This window comes from Taudactylus pleione, unplaced genomic scaffold (genome assembly GCF_031769625.1).
Source record: "Taudactylus pleione unplaced genomic scaffold, aTauple2 ptg000390l, whole genome shotgun sequence".
NCBI classification, from domain to species: domain Eukaryota; kingdom Metazoa; phylum Chordata; class Amphibia; order Anura; family Myobatrachidae; genus Taudactylus; species Taudactylus pleione.
Genome location: NW_028284791.1, coordinates 464,112 through 485,118, shown reverse-complemented (window position 1 = coordinate 485,118; position 21,007 = coordinate 464,112). Strand labels below are relative to the sequence as shown.

The 21,007-nt window shown below is 31.6% G+C and overlaps 1 protein-coding gene across 1 annotated transcript in view; it reads left to right on the top strand.

Moving 5' to 3' along the window:
- Window positions 1-21,007, top strand: part of LOC148507610 (dicarboxylate carrier UCP2-like) — a 98,480-nt gene that overhangs the window by 14,189 nt on the left and 63,284 nt on the right. The gene's annotated exons all lie outside the window — the stretch shown is intronic.

Here is a 21,007-nt window from a genome sequence, read left to right as displayed (position 1 = left end):
CTGAGTGACTATACCTCTGCTACATAATAATAACTGCGTAACTATACCTCTGTTACATAATAATAACTGCGTAACTATACCTCTGCTACATAATAATAACTGAGTGACTATACGTCTGCTACATAATAATAACTAAGTAACTATACCTCTGCTACATAATAATAACTGAGTAACTATACCTCTGCTACATAATAATAACTGAGTTACTATACCTCTGCTACATAATAATAACTGAGTGACCATGCCTCTGCTACATAATAATAACTGAGTGACTATACCTCTGCTACATAATAATAACTGAGTGACTATACCTCTGCTACATAATAATAACTGAGTAACTATGCCTCTGCTACATAATAATAATAATAATAATAATATCTGAGTGACTATACCTCTGCTACATAATTATAACTGAGTAACTAACTATACCTCTGCTACATAATAATAACTGAGTAACTATACCTCTGCTACATAATAATAATAATAACTAAGTGACTATACCTCTGCTACATAATAATAACTGAGTAACTATACCTCTGCTACATAATTATAACTGAGTAACTAACTATACCTCTGCTACATAATAATAACTGAGTAACTATACCTCTGCTACATAATAATAACTGAGTAACTATACCTCTGCTACATAATAATAACTGAGTGACTATACCTCTGCTACATAATAATAACTGAGTGACTATACCTCTGCTACATAAAAATAACTAAGTAACTATACCTCTGCTACATAATAATAACTGAGTGACTATACCTCTGCTACATAATAATAACTGAGTGACTATACCTCTGCTACATAATAATAACTGAGTGACTATACCTCTGCTACATAATAATAATAATAACTGAGTGACTATACCTCTGCTATATAATTATAACTGAGTAACTATACCTCTGCTACATAATAATAACTGAGTAACTATACCTCTGCTACATAATAATACCTGAGTAACTAAACCTCTGCTACATAATAATAACTGAGTGACTATACCTCTGCTACATAATAACTGCGTAACTATACCTCTGCTACATAATAATAACTGAGTGACTATACCTCTGCTACATAATAATAACTGAGTGACTTAAACTCTGCTACATAATAATAATTAAGTAACTCTTCCTCTGCTACATAATAATAACTGCGTAACTATACCTCTGATACATAATAATAACTGAGTGACTATACCTCTGCTACATAATAATAACTAAGTAACTATACCTCTGCTACATAATAATAGCTGAGTGACTATACCTCTGCTACATAATAATAACTAAGTAACTATACCTCTGCTACATAATAATAATAATAACTGAGTGACTATACCTCTGCTACATAATTATAACTGAGTAACTATACCTCTGCTACATAATAATAACTGAGTAACTATACCTCTGCTACATAATAATAACTGAGTGACTATACCTCTACTACATAATAATAACTGAGTAACTATACCTCTGCTACATAATAATAATAAGTGAGTGACTATACCTCTGCTATATAATAATAGTAACTGAGTGACTATACCTCTGCTACATAATAATAACTAAGTAACTATACCTCTGCTATATAATAATAATAACTGAGTGACTATACCTCTGCTACATAATAATAACTGAGTGACTATACCTCTGCTACATAATAATATCTGAGTAACAATACCTCTGCTGCATAATAATAACTGAGTAACTATACCTCTGCTTCATAATAACTGCGTAACTATACCTCTGCTACATAATTATAACTGAGTAACTATACCTCTGCTACATAATCATAACTGAGTGACTATACCTCTGCTACATAATAACTGAGTGACTATACCTCTGCTACATAATAACTGCGTAACTATACCTCTGCTACATAATAATAACTGAGTAACTATACCTCTGCTACATAATTATAACTGAGTAACTATACCTCTGCTACATAATCATAACTGAGTGACTATACCTCTGCTACATAATCATAACTGAGTGACTATACCTCTGCTACATAATAACTGCGTAACTATACCTCTGCTACATAATAATAACTGAGTGACTATACCTCTGCTACATAATAATAACTGAGTGACTATACCTCTGCTACATAATAATAACTAAGTGACTATACCTCTGCTACATAATAACTGCGTAACTATACCTCTGCTACATAATAATAACTGCGTAACTATACCTCTGCTACATAATAATAACTAAGTAACTATACCTCTGCTACATAATAACTAAGTGACTATACCTCTGCTACATAATAATAACTGAGTAACTATACCTCTGCTACATAATAATAATAATAATAACTGAGTGACTATACCTCTGCTACATAATAACTGCGTAACTATACCTCTGCTGCATAATAATAACTGAGTAACTATACCTCTGCTACATAATAATAACTGAGTAACTAAACCTCTGCTACATAATAATAACTGAGTAACTAACTATACCTCTGCTACATAATAATAACTGAGTAACTAAACCTCTGCTACATAATAATAACTGAGTAACTAACTATACCTCTGCTACATAATAATAACTGAGTGACTATACCTCTGCTACATAATAATAACTGAGTGACTATACCTCTGCTGCATAATAATAACTGAGTAACTAAACCTCTGCTACATAATAATAACTGAGTAACTAAACCTCTGCTACATAGTAATAACTGAGTAACTAACTATACCTCTGCTACATAATAATAACTGAGTGACTATACCTCTGCTACATAATAATAACTGAGTGACTATACCTCTGCTACATAATAATAACTGAGTGACTATACCTCTGCTACATAATAATAACTGAGTGACTATACCTCTGCTACATAATAATAACTGAGTGACTATACCTCTGCTACATAATAATAACTGAGTAACTAAACCTCTGCTACATAATAATAACTGAGTAACTAACTATACCTCTGCTACATAATAATAACTGAGTGACTATACCTCTGCTACATAATAATAACTGAGTAACTATACCTCTGCTACATAATAATAACTGAGTAACTATACCTCTGCTACATAATAATAACTGAGTAACTATACCTCTGCTACATAATAATAACTGAGTGACTATACCTCTGCTACATAATAATAACTGAGTAACTATACCTCTGCTACATAATAATAACAACTGAGTAACTAAACCTCTGCTACATAACAATAACTAAGTGACTATACCTCTGCTATATAATAATAACTGAGTAACTATACCTCTGCTACATAATAATAACTGAGTGACTATACCTCTGCTACATAATAATAACTAAGTGACTATACCTCTGCTATATAATAATAACTGAGTAACTATACCTCTGCTACATAATAATAACAACTGAGTAACTAAACCTCTGCTACATAACAATAACTAAGTGACTATACCTCTGCTATATAATAATAACTGAGTAACTATACCTCTGCTACATAATAATAACAACTGAGTAACTAAACCTCTGCTACATAACAATAACTAAGTGACTATACCTCTGCTATATAATAATAACTGAGTAACTATACCTCTGCTACATAATAATAACTGAGTGACTATACCTCTGCTACATAATAATAACTGAGTAACTATAACTCTGCTACATAATAATAACTGAGTGACTATACCTCAGCTACATAATAATAACTGAGTAACTAAACCTCTGCTACATAATAATAATAATAACTGAGTAACTATACCTCTGCTACATAATAATAACTAAGTGACTATACCTCTGCTACATAATAATAACTGACTGACTATACCTCTGCTACATAATAATAACTAAGTGACTATACCTCTGCTACATAATAATAACTGAGTGACTATACCTCTGCTACATAATTATAACTGAGTAACTATACCTCTGCTACATAATCATAACTGAGTGACTATACCTCTGCTACATAATCATAACTGAGTGACTATACCTCTGCTACATAATAACTGCGTAACTATACCTCTGCTACATAATAATAACTGAGTGACTATACCTCTGCTACATAATAATAACTGAGTGACTATACCTCTGCTACATAATAATAACTAAGTGACTATACCTCTGCTACATAATAACTGCGTAACTATACCTCTGCTACATAATAATAACTGCGTAACTATACCTCTGCTACATAATAATAACTAAGTAACTATACCTCTGCTACATAATAACTAAGTGACTATACCTCTGCTACATAATAATAACTGAGTAACTATACCTCTGCTACATAATAATAATAATAATAACTGAGTGACTATACCTCTGCTACATAATAACTGCGTAACTATACCTCTGCTGCATAATAATAACTGAGTAACTATACCTCTGCTACATAATAATAACTGAGTAACTAAACCTCTGCTACATAATAATAACTGAGTAACTAACTATACCTCTGCTACATAATAATAACTGAGTAACTAAACCTCTGCTACATAATAATAACTGAGTAACTAACTATACCTCTGCTACATAATAATAACTGAGTGACTATACCTCTGCTACATAATAATAACTGAGTGACTATACCTCTGCTACATAATAATAACTGAGTAACTAAACCTCTGCTACATAGTAATAACTGAGTAACTAACTATACCTCTGCTACATAATAATAACTGAGTGACTATACCTCTGCTACATAATAATAACTGAGTGACTATACCTCTGCTACATAATAATAACTGAGTGACTATACCTCTGCTACATAATAATAACTGAGTGACTATACCTCTGCTACATAATAATAACTGAGTGACTATACCTCTGCTACATAATAATAACTGAGTAACTAAACCTCTGCTACATAATAATAACTGAGTAACTAACTATACCTCTGCTACATAATAATAACTGAGTGACTATACCTCTGCTACATAATAATAACTGAGTAACTATACCTCTGCTACATAATAATAACTGAGTAACTATACCTCTGCTACATAATAATAACTGAGTAACTATACCTCTGCTACATAATAATAACTGAGTGACTATACCTCTGCTACATAATAATAACTGAGTAACTATACCTCTGCTACATAATAATAACAACTGAGTAACTAAACCTCTGCTACATAACAATAACTAAGTGACTATACCTCTGCTATATAATAATAACTGAGTAACTATACCTCTGCTACATAATAATAACTGAGTGACTATACCTCTGCTACATAATAATAACTAAGTGACTATACCTCTGCTATATAATAATAACTGAGTAACTATACCTCTGCTACATAATAATAACAACTGAGTAACTAAACCTCTGCTACATAACAATAACTAAGTGACTATACCTCTGCTATATAATAATAACTGAGTAACTATACCTCTGCTACATAATAATAACAACTGAGTAACTAAACCTCTGCTACATAACAATAACTAAGTGACTATACCTCTGCTATATAATAATAACTGAGTAACTATACCTCTGCTACATAATAATAACTGAGTGACTATACCTCTGCTACATAATAATAACTGAGTAACTATAACTCTGCTACATAATAATAACTGAGTGACTATACCTCAGCTACATAATAATAACTGAGTAACTAAACCTCTGCTACATAATAATAATAATAACTGAGTAACTATACCTCTGCTACATAATAATAACTAAGTGACTATACCTCTGCTACATAATAATAACTGACTGACTATACCTCTGCTACATAATAATAACTAAGTGACTATACCTCTGCTACATAATAATAACTGAGTGACTATACCTCTGCTACATAATAACTGCGTAACTATTCCTCTGCTACATAATAATAACTGAGTGACTATACCTCTGCTACATAATAATAACTGAGTAACTAAACCTCTGCTACATAATAATAAATAAGTGACTATACCTCTGCTATATAATAATAACTGAGTAACTAAACCTCTGCTGCATTATAATAACTGAGTGACTATACCTCTGCTACATAATAACAACTGAGTAACTATACCTCTGCTACATACTAATAATAACTGAGTGACTATACCTCTGCTACATAATAATAACTAAGTGACTATACCTCTGCTACATAATAATAACTGAGTAACTAAACCTCTGCTACATAATAATAACTAAGTGACTATACCTCTGCTATATAATAATAACTGAGTAACTAAACATCTGCTGCATTATAATAACTGAGTGACTATACCTCTGCTGCATAATAACAACTGAGTAACTATACCTCTGCTACATAATAATAATAACTGAGTGACTATACCTCTGCTACATAATAATAACTGAGTGACTTTACCTCTGCTACATAATAATAACTAAGTAACTATTCCTCTGCTACATAATAATAATAACTGAGTGACTATACCTCTGCTACATAATAATAACTGAGTGACTATACCTCTGCTACATAATAACAACTGAGTAACTATACCTCTGCTACATAATAATAACAACTGAGTGACTATACCTCTGCTACATAATAATAATAACTGAGTGACTATACCTCTGCTACATAATAACAACTGAGTAACTATACCTCTGCTACATAATAATAACAACTGAGTGACTATACCTCTGCTACATAATAATAATAACTGAGTGACTATACCTCTGCTACATAATAATAATAACTGAGTGACTATACCTCTGCTTCATAATAATAACTGAGTGACTATACCTCTGCTACATAATAATAACTAAGTAACTATACCTCTGCTACATAATAATAACTAAGTAACTATACCTCTGCTACATAATAACAACTGAGTAACTATACCTCTGCTACATAATAATAACTGAGTGACTATACCTCTGCTACATAATAATAACTAAGTAACTATACCTCTGCTACATAATAACAACTGAGTAACTATACCTCTGCTACATAATAATAATAACTGAGTGACTATACCTCTGCTACATAATAATAACTGAGTGACTATACCTCTGCTACATAATAATAACTGAGTGACTATACCTCTGCTACATAATAACAACTAAGTAACTATACCTCTGCTATATAATAATAACTAAGTAACTATACCTCTGCTACATAATAATAACTGAGTGACTATACCTCTGCTACATAATAATAACTGATTAACTATACCTCTGCTACATAATAATAACTGAGTGACTATACCTCTGCTACATAATAACAACTGAGTAACTATACCTCTGCTACATAATAATAATAACTGAGTGACTATTCCTCTGCTACATAATAACAACTGAGTGACTATACCTCTGCTACATAATAATAATAACTGAGTGACTTTACCTCTGCTACATAATAATAATAACTGAGTGACTATACCTCTGCTACATAATAATAACTGAGTGACTATACCTCTGCTACATAATAACTAAGTAACTATACCTCTGCTACATAATAATAACTGAGTAACTATACCTCTGCTACATAATAATAACTGAGTAACTAAACCTCTGCTACATAATAATAACTGAGTGACTATACCTCTGCTACATAATGATAACTGAGTGACTATACCTCTGCTACATAATAACAACTGAGTGACTATACCTCTGCTACTTAATAATAATAACTGAGTGACTATACCTCTGCTAAATAATAATAACTGAGTGACTATACCTCTGCTACATAATAATAACTGAGTGACTATACCTCTGCTACATAATAATAACTGAGTAACTATACCTCTGCTACATAATAATAACTGAGTGACTATACCTCTGCTACATAATAATAACTGAGTAACTATACCTCTGCTACATAATAATAACAACTGAGTAACTAAACCTCTGCTACATAACAATAACTAAGTGACTATACCTCTGCTATATAATAATAACTGAGTAACTATACCTCTGCTACATAATAATAACTGAGTGACTATACCTCTGCTACATAATAATAACTAAGTGACTATACCTCTGCTATATAATAATAACTGAGTAACTATACCTCTGCTACATAATAATAACAACTGAGTAACTAAACCTCTGCTACATAACAATAACTAAGTGACTATACCTCTGCTATATAATAATAACTGAGTAACTATACCTCTGCTACATAATAATAACTGAGTGACTATACCTCTGCTACATAATAATAACTGAGTAACTATAACTCTGCTACATAATAATAACTGAGTGACTATACCTCAGCTACATAATAATAACTGAGTAACTAAACCTCTGCTACATAATAATAATAATAACTGAGTAACTATACCTCTGCTACATAATAATAACTAAGTGACTATACCTCTGCTACATAATAATAACTGACTGACTATACCTCTGCTACATAATAATAACTAAGTGACTATACCTCTGCTACATAATAATAACTGAGTGACTATACCTCTGCTACATAATAACTGCGTAACTATTCCTCTGCTACATAATAATAACTGAGTGACTATACCTCTGCTACATAATAATAACTGAGTAACTAAACCTCTGCTACATAATAATAAATAAGTGACTATACCTCTGCTATATAATAATAACTGAGTAACTAAACCTCTGCTGCATTATAATAACTGAGTGACTATACCTCTGCTACATAATAACAACTGAGTAACTATACCTCTGCTACATACTAATAATAACTGAGTGACTATACCTCTGCTACATAATAATAACTAAGTGACTATACCTCTGCTACATAATAATAACTGAGTAACTAAACCTCTGCTACATAATAATAACTAAGTGACTATACCTCTGCTATATAATAATAACTGAGTAACTAAACATCTGCTGCATTATAATAACTGAGTGACTATACCTCTGCTGCATAATAACAACTGAGTAACTATACCTCTGCTACATAATAATAATAACTGAGTGACTATACCTCTGCTACATAATAATAACTGAGTGACTTTACCTCTGCTACATAATAATAACTAAGTAACTATTCCTCTGCTACATAATAATAATAACTGAGTGACTTTACCTCTGCTACATAATAATAACTAAGTAACTATACCTCTGCTACATAATAACTGAGTGACTATACCTCTGCTGCATAATAACAACTGAGTAACTATACCTCTGCTACATAATAATAATAACTGAGTGACTATACCTCTGCTACATAATAATAACTGAGTGACTTTACCTCTGCTACATAATAATAACTAAGTAACTATTCCTCTGCTACATAATAATAATAACTGAGTGACTATACCTCTGCTACATAATAATAACTAAGTAACTATACCTCTGCTACATAATAACTGAGTGACTATACCTCTGCTACATAATAATAATAACTGAGTAACTATACCTCTGCTACATAATAATAACTGAGTGACTATACCTCTGCTACATAATAATAACTGAGTGACTATACCTCTGCTACATAATAATAATAACTGAGTGACTATACCTCTGCTACATAATAATAACTAAGTAACTATACCTCTGCTACATAATAATAACTAAGTGACTATACCTCTGCTACATAATAATAACTGAGTGACTATACCTCTGCTACATAATAATAACTGAGTGACTATACCTCTGCTACATAATAATAACTGAGTGACTATACCTCTGCTACATAATAATAACTGAGTGACTATACCTCTGCTACATAATAATAACTGAGTGACTATACCTCTGCTACATAATAACAACTGAGTAACTATACCTCTGCTACATAATAATAACAACTGAGTGACTATACCTCTGCTACATAATAATTACTGAGTGACTATACCTCTGCTACATAATAACAACTGAGTAACTATACCTCTGCTACATAATAATAATAACTGAGTGACTATACCTCTGCTACATAATAATAACTGAGTGACTACACCTCTGCTACATAATAATAACTGAGTGACTATACCTCTGCTACATAATAACAACTGAGTAACTATACCTCTGCTACATAATAATAATAACTGAGTGACTATACCTCTGCTACATAATAATAACTGAGTGACTACACCTCTGCTACATAATAACAACTGAGTAACTATACCTCTGCTACATAATAATAACAACTGAGTGACTATACCTCTGCTACATAATAATAATAACTGAGTGACTATACCTCTGCTACATAATAATAATAACTGAGTGACTATACCTCTGCTTCATAATAATAACTGAGTGACTATACCTCTGCTACATAATAATAACTAAGTAACTATACCTCTGCTACATAATAATAACTAAGTAACTATACCTCTGCTACATAATAACAACTGAGTAACTATACCTCTGCTACATAATAATAACTGAGTGACTATACCTCTGCTACATAATAATAACTAAGTAACTATACCTCTGCTACATAATAACAACTGAGTAACTATACCTCTGCTACATAATAATAATAACTGAGTGACTATACCTCTGCTACATAATAATAACTGAGTGACTATACCTCTGCTACATAATAATAACTGAGTGACTATACCTCTGCTACATAATAACAACTAAGTAACTATACCTCTGCTATATAATAATAACTAAGTAACTATACCTCTGCTACATAATAATAACTGAGTGACTATACCTCTGCTACATAATAATAACTGATTAACTATACCTCTGCTACATAATAATAACTGAGTGACTATACCTCTGCTACATAATAACAACTGAGTAACTATACCTCTGCTACATAATAATAATAACTGAGTGACTATTCCTCTGCTACATAATAACAACTGAGTGACTATACCTCTGCTACATAATAATAATAACTGAGTGACTTTACCTCTGCTACATAATAATAATAACTGAGTGACTATACCTCTGCTACATAATAATAACTGAGTGACTATACCTCTGCTACATAATAACTAAGTAACTATACCTCTGCTACATAATAATAACTGAGTAACTATACCTCTGCTACATAATAATAACTGAGTAACTAAACCTCTGCTACATAATAATAACTGAGTGACTATACCTCTGCTACATAATGATAACTGAGTGACTATACCTCTGCTACATAATAACAACTGAGTGACTATACCTCTGCTACTTAATAATAATAACTGAGTGACTATACCTCTGCTAAATAATAATAACTGAGTGACTATACCTCTGCTACATAATAATAACTGAGTGACTATACCTCTGCTACATAATAATAACTGAGTAACTATACCTCTGCTACATAATAATAACTGAGTGACTATACCTCTGCTACATAATAATAACTGAGTAACTATACCTCTGCTACATAATAATAACAACTGAGTAACTAAACCTCTGCTACATAACAATAACTAAGTGACTATACCTCTGCTATATAATAATAACTGAGTAACTATACCTCTGCTACATAATAATAACTGAGTGACTATACCTCTGCTACATAATAATAACTAAGTGACTATACCTCTGCTATATAATAATAACTGAGTAACTATACCTCTGCTACATAATAATAACAACTGAGTAACTAAACCTCTGCTACATAACAATAACTAAGTGACTATACCTCTGCTATATAATAATAACTGAGTAACTATACCTCTGCTACATAATAATAACTGAGTGACTATACCTCTGCTACATAATAATAACTGAGTAACTATAACTCTGCTACATAATAATAACTGAGTGACTATACCTCAGCTACATAATAATAACTGAGTAACTAAACCTCTGCTACATAATAATAATAATAACTGAGTAACTATACCTCTGCTACATAATAATAACTAAGTGACTATACCTCTGCTACATAATAATAACTGACTGACTATACCTCTGCTACATAATAATAACTAAGTGACTATACCTCTGCTACATAATAATAACTGAGTGACTATACCTCTGCTACATAATAACTGCGTAACTATTCCTCTGCTACATAATAATAACTGAGTGACTATACCTCTGCTACATAATAATAACTGAGTAACTAAACCTCTGCTACATAATAATAAATAAGTGACTATACCTCTGCTATATAATAATAACTGAGTAACTAAACCTCTGCTGCATTATAATAACTGAGTGACTATACCTCTGCTACATAATAACAACTGAGTAACTATACCTCTGCTACATACTAATAATAACTGAGTGACTATACCTCTGCTACATAATAATAACTAAGTGACTATACCTCTGCTACATAATAATAACTGAGTAACTAAACCTCTGCTACATAATAATAACTAAGTGACTATACCTCTGCTATATAATAATAACTGAGTAACTAAACATCTGCTGCATTATAATAACTGAGTGACTATACCTCTGCTGCATAATAACAACTGAGTAACTATACCTCTGCTACATAATAATAATAACTGAGTGACTATACCTCTGCTACATAATAATAACTGAGTGACTTTACCTCTGCTACATAATAATAACTAAGTAACTATTCCTCTGCTACATAATAATAATAACTGAGTGACTTTACCTCTGCTACATAATAATAACTAAGTAACTATACCTCTGCTACATAATAACTGAGTGACTATACCTCTGCTGCATAATAACAACTGAGTAACTATACCTCTGCTACATAATAATAATAACTGAGTGACTATACCTCTGCTACATAATAATAACTGAGTGACTTTACCTCTGCTACATAATAATAACTAAGTAACTATTCCTCTGCTACATAATAATAATAACTGAGTGACTATACCTCTGCTACATAATAATAACTAAGTAACTATACCTCTGCTACATAATAACTGAGTGACTATACCTCTGCTACATAATAATAATAACTGAGTAACTATACCTCTGCTACATAATAATAACTGAGTGACTATACCTCTGCTACATAATAATAACTGAGTGACTATACCTCTGCTACATAATAATAATAACTGAGTGACTATACCTCTGCTACATAATAATAACTAAGTAACTATACCTCTGCTACATAATAATAACTAAGTGACTATACCTCTGCTACATAATAATAACTGAGTGACTATACCTCTGCTACATAATAATAACTGAGTGACTATACCTCTGCTACATAATAATAACTGAGTGACTATACCTCTGCTACATAATAATAACTGAGTGACTATACCTCTGCTACATAATAATAACTGAGTGACTATACCTCTGCTACATAATAACAACTGAGTAACTATACCTCTGCTACATAATAATAACAACTGAGTGACTATACCTCTGCTACATAATAATTACTGAGTGACTATACCTCTGCTACATAATAACAACTGAGTAACTATACCTCTGCTACATAATAATAATAACTGAGTGACTATACCTCTGCTACATAATAATAACTGAGTGACTACACCTCTGCTACATAATAATAACTGAGTGACTATACCTCTGCTACATAATAACAACTGAGTAACTATACCTCTGCTACATAATAATAATAACTGAGTGACTATACCTCTGCTACATAATAATAACTGAGTGACTACACCTCTGCTACATAATAACAACTGAGTAACTATACCTCTGCTACATAATAATAACAACTAAGTGACTATACCTCTGCTACATAATAATAACTGAGTGACTATACCTCTGCTACATAATAACAACTGAGTAACTATACCTCTGCTACATAATAATAACAACTGAGTGACTATACCTCTGCTACATAATAATAACTGAGTGACTATACCTCTGCTACATAATAACAACTGAGTAACTATACCTCTGCTACATAATAATAATAACTGAGTGACTATACCTCTGCTACATAATAATAACTGAGTGACTATACCTCTGCTACATAATAACAACTGAGTAACTATACCTCTGCTACATAATAATAACAACTGAGTGACTATACCTCTGCTACATAATAATAATAACTGAGTGACTATACCTCTGCTACATAATAACAACTGAGTAACTATACCTCTGCTACATAATAATAACAACTGAGTGACTATACCTCTGCTACATAATAATAATAACTGAGTGACTATACCTCTGCTACATAATAATAATAACTGAGTGACTATACCTCTGCTTCATAATAATAACTGAGTGACTATACCTCTGCTACATAATAATAACTAAGTGACTATACCTCTGCTACATAATAATAACTAAGTAACTATACCTCTGCTACATAATAACAACTGAGTAACTATACCTCTGCTACATAATAATAACTGAGTGACTATACCTCTGCTACATAATAATAACTAAGTAACTATACCTCTGCTACATAATAACAACTGAGTAACTATACCTCTGCTACATAATAATAATAACTGAGTGACTATACCTCTGCTACATAATAATAACTGAGTGACTATACCTCTGCTACATAATAATAACTGAGTGACTATACCTCTGCTACATAATAACAACTAAGTAACTATACCTCTGCTATATAATAATAACTAAGTAACTATACCTCTGCTACATAATAATAACTGAGTGACTATACCTCTGCTACATAATAATAACTGATTAACTATACCTCTGCTACATAATAATAACTGAGTGACTATACCTCTGCTACATAATAACAACTGAGTAACTATACCTCTGCTACATAATAATAATAACTGAGTGACTATTCCTCTGCTACATAATAACAACTGAGTGACTATACCTCTGCTACATAATAATAATAACTGAGTGACTTTACCTCTGCTACATAATAATAATAACTGAGTGACTATACCTCTGCTACATAATAATAACTGAGTGACTATACCTCTGCTACATAATAACTAAGTAACTATACCTCTGCTACATAATAATAACTGAGTAACTATACCTCTGCTACATAATAATAACTGAGTAACTAAACCTCTGCTACATAATAATAACTGAGTGACTATACCTCTGCTACATAATGATAACTGAGTGACTATACCTCTGCTACATAATAACAACTGAGTGACTATACCTCTGCTACATAATAATAATAACTGAGTGACTATACCTCTGCTACATAATAATAACTGAGTGACTATACCTCTGCTACATAATAATAACTGAGTGACTATACCTCTGCTACATAATAATAATAACTGAGTGACTATACCTCTGCTACATAATAATAACTGAGTGACTATACCTCTGCTACATAATAATAACTGAGTGATTATACGTCTGCTACATAATAACAACTGAGTAACTATACCTCTGCTACATAATAATAATAATAATAACTGAGTGACTATACCTCTGCTACATAATAATAATTGAGTGACTATACCTCTGCTACATAATTATAACTGAGTGACTATACCTCTGCTACATAATAATAATAACTGAGTGACTATACCTCTGCTACATAATAATAACTGAGTGACTATACCTCTGCTACATAATAACAACTGAGTGACTATACCTCTGCTACATAATAATAATAACTGAGTGACTATACCTCTGCTACATAATAATAACTGAGTGACTATACCTCTGCTACATAATAATAACTGAGTGACTATACCTCTGCTACATAATAATAATAACTGAGTGACTATACCTCTGCTACATAATAACTGAGTGACTATACCTCTGCTACATAATAATAACTGAGTGATTATACGTCTGCTACATAATAACAACTGAGTAACTATACCTCTGCTACATAATAATAATAACTGAGTGACTATACCTCTGCTACATAATAATAACTGAGTGACTATACCTCTGCTACATAATTATAACTGAGTGACTATACCTCTGCTACATAATAATAACTGAGTGACTATACCTCTGCTACATAATAATAACTGAGTGACTATACCTCTGCTACATAATAACTGCGTAACTATACCTCTGCTACATAATAATAACTGAGTAAATATACCTCTGCTACATAATTACTGCATAACTATACCTCTGCTACTTAATAATAACTGAGTGACTATACCTCTGCTACATAATAACTAAGTAACTATACCTCTGCTACATAATAATAACTGAGTGACTATACTTCTGCTACATAATAATAACTGAGTAACTATACCTCTGTTACATAATAATAACTGCGTAACTATACCTCTGCTACATAATAATAACTGAGTGACTATACCTCTGCTACATAATAACAACTGAGTAACTATACCTCTGCTACATAATAATAACTGAGTTACTATACCTCTGCTACATAATAATAACTGAGTAACTATACCTCTGCTACATAATAATAACTAACTATTCCTCTGCTACATAATAATAACTGAGTAACTATACCTCTGCTACATAATATTAACTGAGTAACTATGCCTCTGCTACATAATAATAACTGAGTGACTATACCTCTGCTACATAATAATAACTGAGTGACTATACCTCTGCTACATAATAATAACTGAGTTACTATACCTTTGCTACATAATAATAACTGAGTGACCATGCCTCTGCTACATAATAATAACTGAGTGACTATACCTCTGCTACATAATAATAACTGAGTGACTATACCTCTGCTACATAATAATAACTGTGTAACTATGCCTCTGCTACATAATAATAATAATAATATCTGAGTGACTATACCTCTGCTACATAATTATAACTGAGTAACTAACTATACCTCTGCTACATAATAATAACTGAGTAACTATACCTCTGCTACATAATAATAACTGAGTAACTATACCTCTGCTACATAATAATAATAATAATAACTGAGTGACTATACCTAATAATAGCTAAGTAACTATACCTCTGCTACATAATAATAATAACTGAGTGACTATACCTCTGCTATATAATAATAATAACTGAGTGACTATACCTCTGCTACATAATAATAACTGCGTAACTATACCTCTGCTACATAATAATAACTAAGTAACTATACCTCTGCTATATAATAATAATAACTGAGTGACTATACCTCTGCTATATAATAATAATAACTGAGTGACCATACCTCTGCTACATAATAATAACTGAGTGACTATACCTCTGCTACATAATAATAACTGAGAAACTATACCTCTGCTACATAATAATAACTGAGTGACTATACCTCTGCTACATAATAACTGCGTAACTATACCTCTGCTACATAATAATAACTGAGTGACTTAAACTCTGCTACATAATAATAACTAAGTAACTATTCTTCTGCTACACAATAATAACTGAGTAACTATACCTCTGCTACATAATAATAACTGAGTAACTATACCTCTGCTACATAATAATAACTGAGTGACTATACCTCTGCTACATAATAATAACTGAGTGACTATACCTCTGCTACATAATAATAACTAAGTAACTATACCTTTGCTACATAATAATAACTAAGTAACTATACCTTTGCTACATAATAATAACTGAGTGACTATACCTCTGCTACATAATAATAACTGAGTGACTATACCTCTGCTACATAATAATAATAATAACTGAGTGACTATACCTCTGCTATATAATTATAACTGAGTAACTATACCTCTACTACATAATAATAACTGAGTAACTATACCTCTGCTACATAATAATACCTGAGTAACTAAACCTCTGCTACATAATAATAACTGAGTGACTATACCTCTGCTACATAATAATAACTGAGTAACTAAACCTCTGCTACATAATAATAACTGAGTAACTATACCTCTGCTACATAATAATAACTGAGTGACTATACCTCTGCTATATAATTATAACTGAGTAACTATACCTCTGCTACATAATAATAACTGAGTAACTATACCTCTGCTACATAATAATACCTGAGTAACTAAACCTCTGCTACATAATAATAACTGAGTAACTAAACCTCTGCTACATAATAATAACTGAGTAACTAAACCTCTGCTACATAATAATAACTGAGTAACTATACCTCTGCTACATAATAATACCTGAGTAACTAAACCTCTGCTACATAATAATAACTGAGTGACTATACCTCTGCTACATAATAATAACTGAGTGACTATACCTCTGCTACATAATAATAACTGTGTGACTATACCTCTGCTACATAATAATAACTGAGTGACTATACCTCTGCTACATAATAATAACTGAGTGACTATACCTCTGCTACATAATAACTGCGTAACTATTCCTCTGCTACATAATAATAACTGAGTGACTATACCTCTGCTACATAATAATAACTGAGTGACTATACCTCTGCTACATAATAATAACTGAGTGACTATACCTCTGCTACATAATAATAACTGATTGACTATACCTCTGCTACATAATAATAACTGAGTGACTATACCTCTGCTACATAATAACTGCGTAACTATTCCTCTGCTACATAATAATAACTGAGTGACTTTAACTCTGCTACATAATAATAACTAAGTAACTCTTCCTGTGCTACATAATAATAACTGCGTAACTACACCTCTGCTACATAATAATAACTGAGTAACTATACCTCTGCTACATAATAATAACTAAGTAACTGTACCTCTGCTACATAATAATAGCTGAGTGACTATACCTCTGCTACATAATAATAACTAAGTAACTATACCTCTGCTACATAATAATAATAATAACTGAGTGACTAAACCTCTGCTACATAATTATAACTGAGTAACTATACCTCTGCTACATAATAATAACTGAGTAACTATACCTCTGCTACATAATAATAACTGAGTGACTATACCTCTACTACATAATAATAACTGAGTAACTATACCTCTGCTACATAATAATAATAAGTGAGTGACTATACCTCTGCTATATAATAATAGTAACTGAGTGACTATACCTCTGCTACATAATAACAACTGAGTGACTATACCTCTGCTACATAATAATATCTGAGTAACAATACCTCTGCTGCATAATAATAACTGAGTAACTATACCTCTGCTTCATAATAATAACTGAGTGACTATACCTCTGCTACATAATAATAACTGAGTGACTATACCTCTGCTACATATTAACTGCGTAACTATACCTCTGCTACATAATAATAACTGAGTAATTAAACCTCTGCTACATAATAATAACTGAGTGACTATACCTCTGCTACATAATAACTGCGTAACTATACCTCTGCTACATAATAATAACTGAGTAACTATACCTCTGCTACATAATCATAACTGAGTAACTATACCTCTGCTACATAATCATAACTGAGTGACTATACCTCTGCTACATAATAATAACTGAGTAACTATACCTCTGCTACATAATCATAACTGAGTAACTATACCTCTGCTACATAATCATAACTGAGTGACTATACCTCTGCTACATAATAATAACTGAGTAACTATACCTCTGCTACATAATAATAACTGAGTAACTAAACCTCTGCTACATAATAACTGAGTGACTATACCTCTGCTACATAATAATAACTGAGTGACTATACCTCTGCTACATAATAACTGCGTAACTATACCTCTGCTACATAATAATAACTGAGTAACTATACCTCTGCTACATAATAATAACTGAGTGACTATACCTCTGCTACATAATAATAACTAAGTGACTATACCTCTGCTACATAATAACTGCGTAACTATACCTCTGCTACATAATAATAACTGCGTAACTATACCTCTGCTACATAATAATAACTGAGTGACTATACCTCTGCTACATAATAACTGCGTAACTATACCTCTGCTGCATAATAATAACTGAGTAACTATACCTCTGCTACATAATAACTGAGTAACTATACCTCTGCTACATAATAATAACTGAGTGACTATACCTCTGCTACATAATAATAACTGAGTAACTAAACCTCTGCTACATAATAATAACTGAGTAACTAACTATACCTCTGCTACATAATAATAACTGAGTAACTAAACCTCTGCTACATAATAATAACTGAGTAACTAACTATACCTCTGCTACATAATAATAACTGAGTGACTATACCTCTGCTACATAATAATAACTGAGTGACTATACCTCTACTACATAATAATAACTGAGTAACTAAACCTCTGCTATATAATAATAACTGAGTAACTAAACCTCTGCTACATAGTAATAACTGAGTAACTAACTATACCTCTGCTACATAATAATAACTGAGTGACTATACCTCTGCTACATAATAATAACTGAGTGGCTATACCTCTGCTACATAATAATAACTGAGTAACTAAACCTCTGCTACATAATAATAACTGAGTAACTAACTATACCTCTGCTACATAATAATAACTGAGTGACTATACCTCTGCTACATAATAATAACTGAGTAACTATACCTCTGCTACATAATAATAACTGAGTAACTATACCTCTGCTACATAATAACTGAGTAACTATACCTCTGCTACATAATAATAACTGAGTGACTATACCTCTGCTACATAATAATAACTGAGTAACTATACCTCTGCTACACAATAATAACAACTGAGTAACTAAACCTCTGCTACATAACAATAACTAAGTGACTATACCTCTGCTATATAATAATAACTGAGTAACTATACCTCTGCTACATAATAATAACTGAGTGACTATACCTCTGCTACATAATAATAACTGAGTAACTATACCTCTGCTACATAATAATAACTGAGTAACTATAACTCTGCTACATAATAATAACTAAGTAACTCTTCCTGTGCTACATAATAATAACTGCGTAACTACACCTCTGCTACATAATAATAACTGAGTAACTATACCTCTGCTACATAATAATAACTAAGTAACTGTACCTCTGCTACATAATAATAGCTGAGTGACTATACCTCTGCTACATAATAATAACTAAGTAACTATACCTCTGCTACATAATAATAATAATAACTGAGTGACTAAACCTCTGCTACATAATTATAACTGAGTAACTATACCTCTGCTACATAATAATAACTGAGTAACTATACCTCTGCTACATAATAATAACTGAGTGACTATACCTCTACTACATAATAATAACTGAGTAACTATACCTCTGCTACATAATAATAATAAGTGAGTGACTATACCTCTGCTATATAATAATAGTAACTGAGTGACTATACCTCTGCTACATAATAACAACTGAGTGACTATACCTCTGCTACATAATAATATCTGAGTAACAATACCTCTGCTGCATAATAATAACTGAGTAACTATACCTC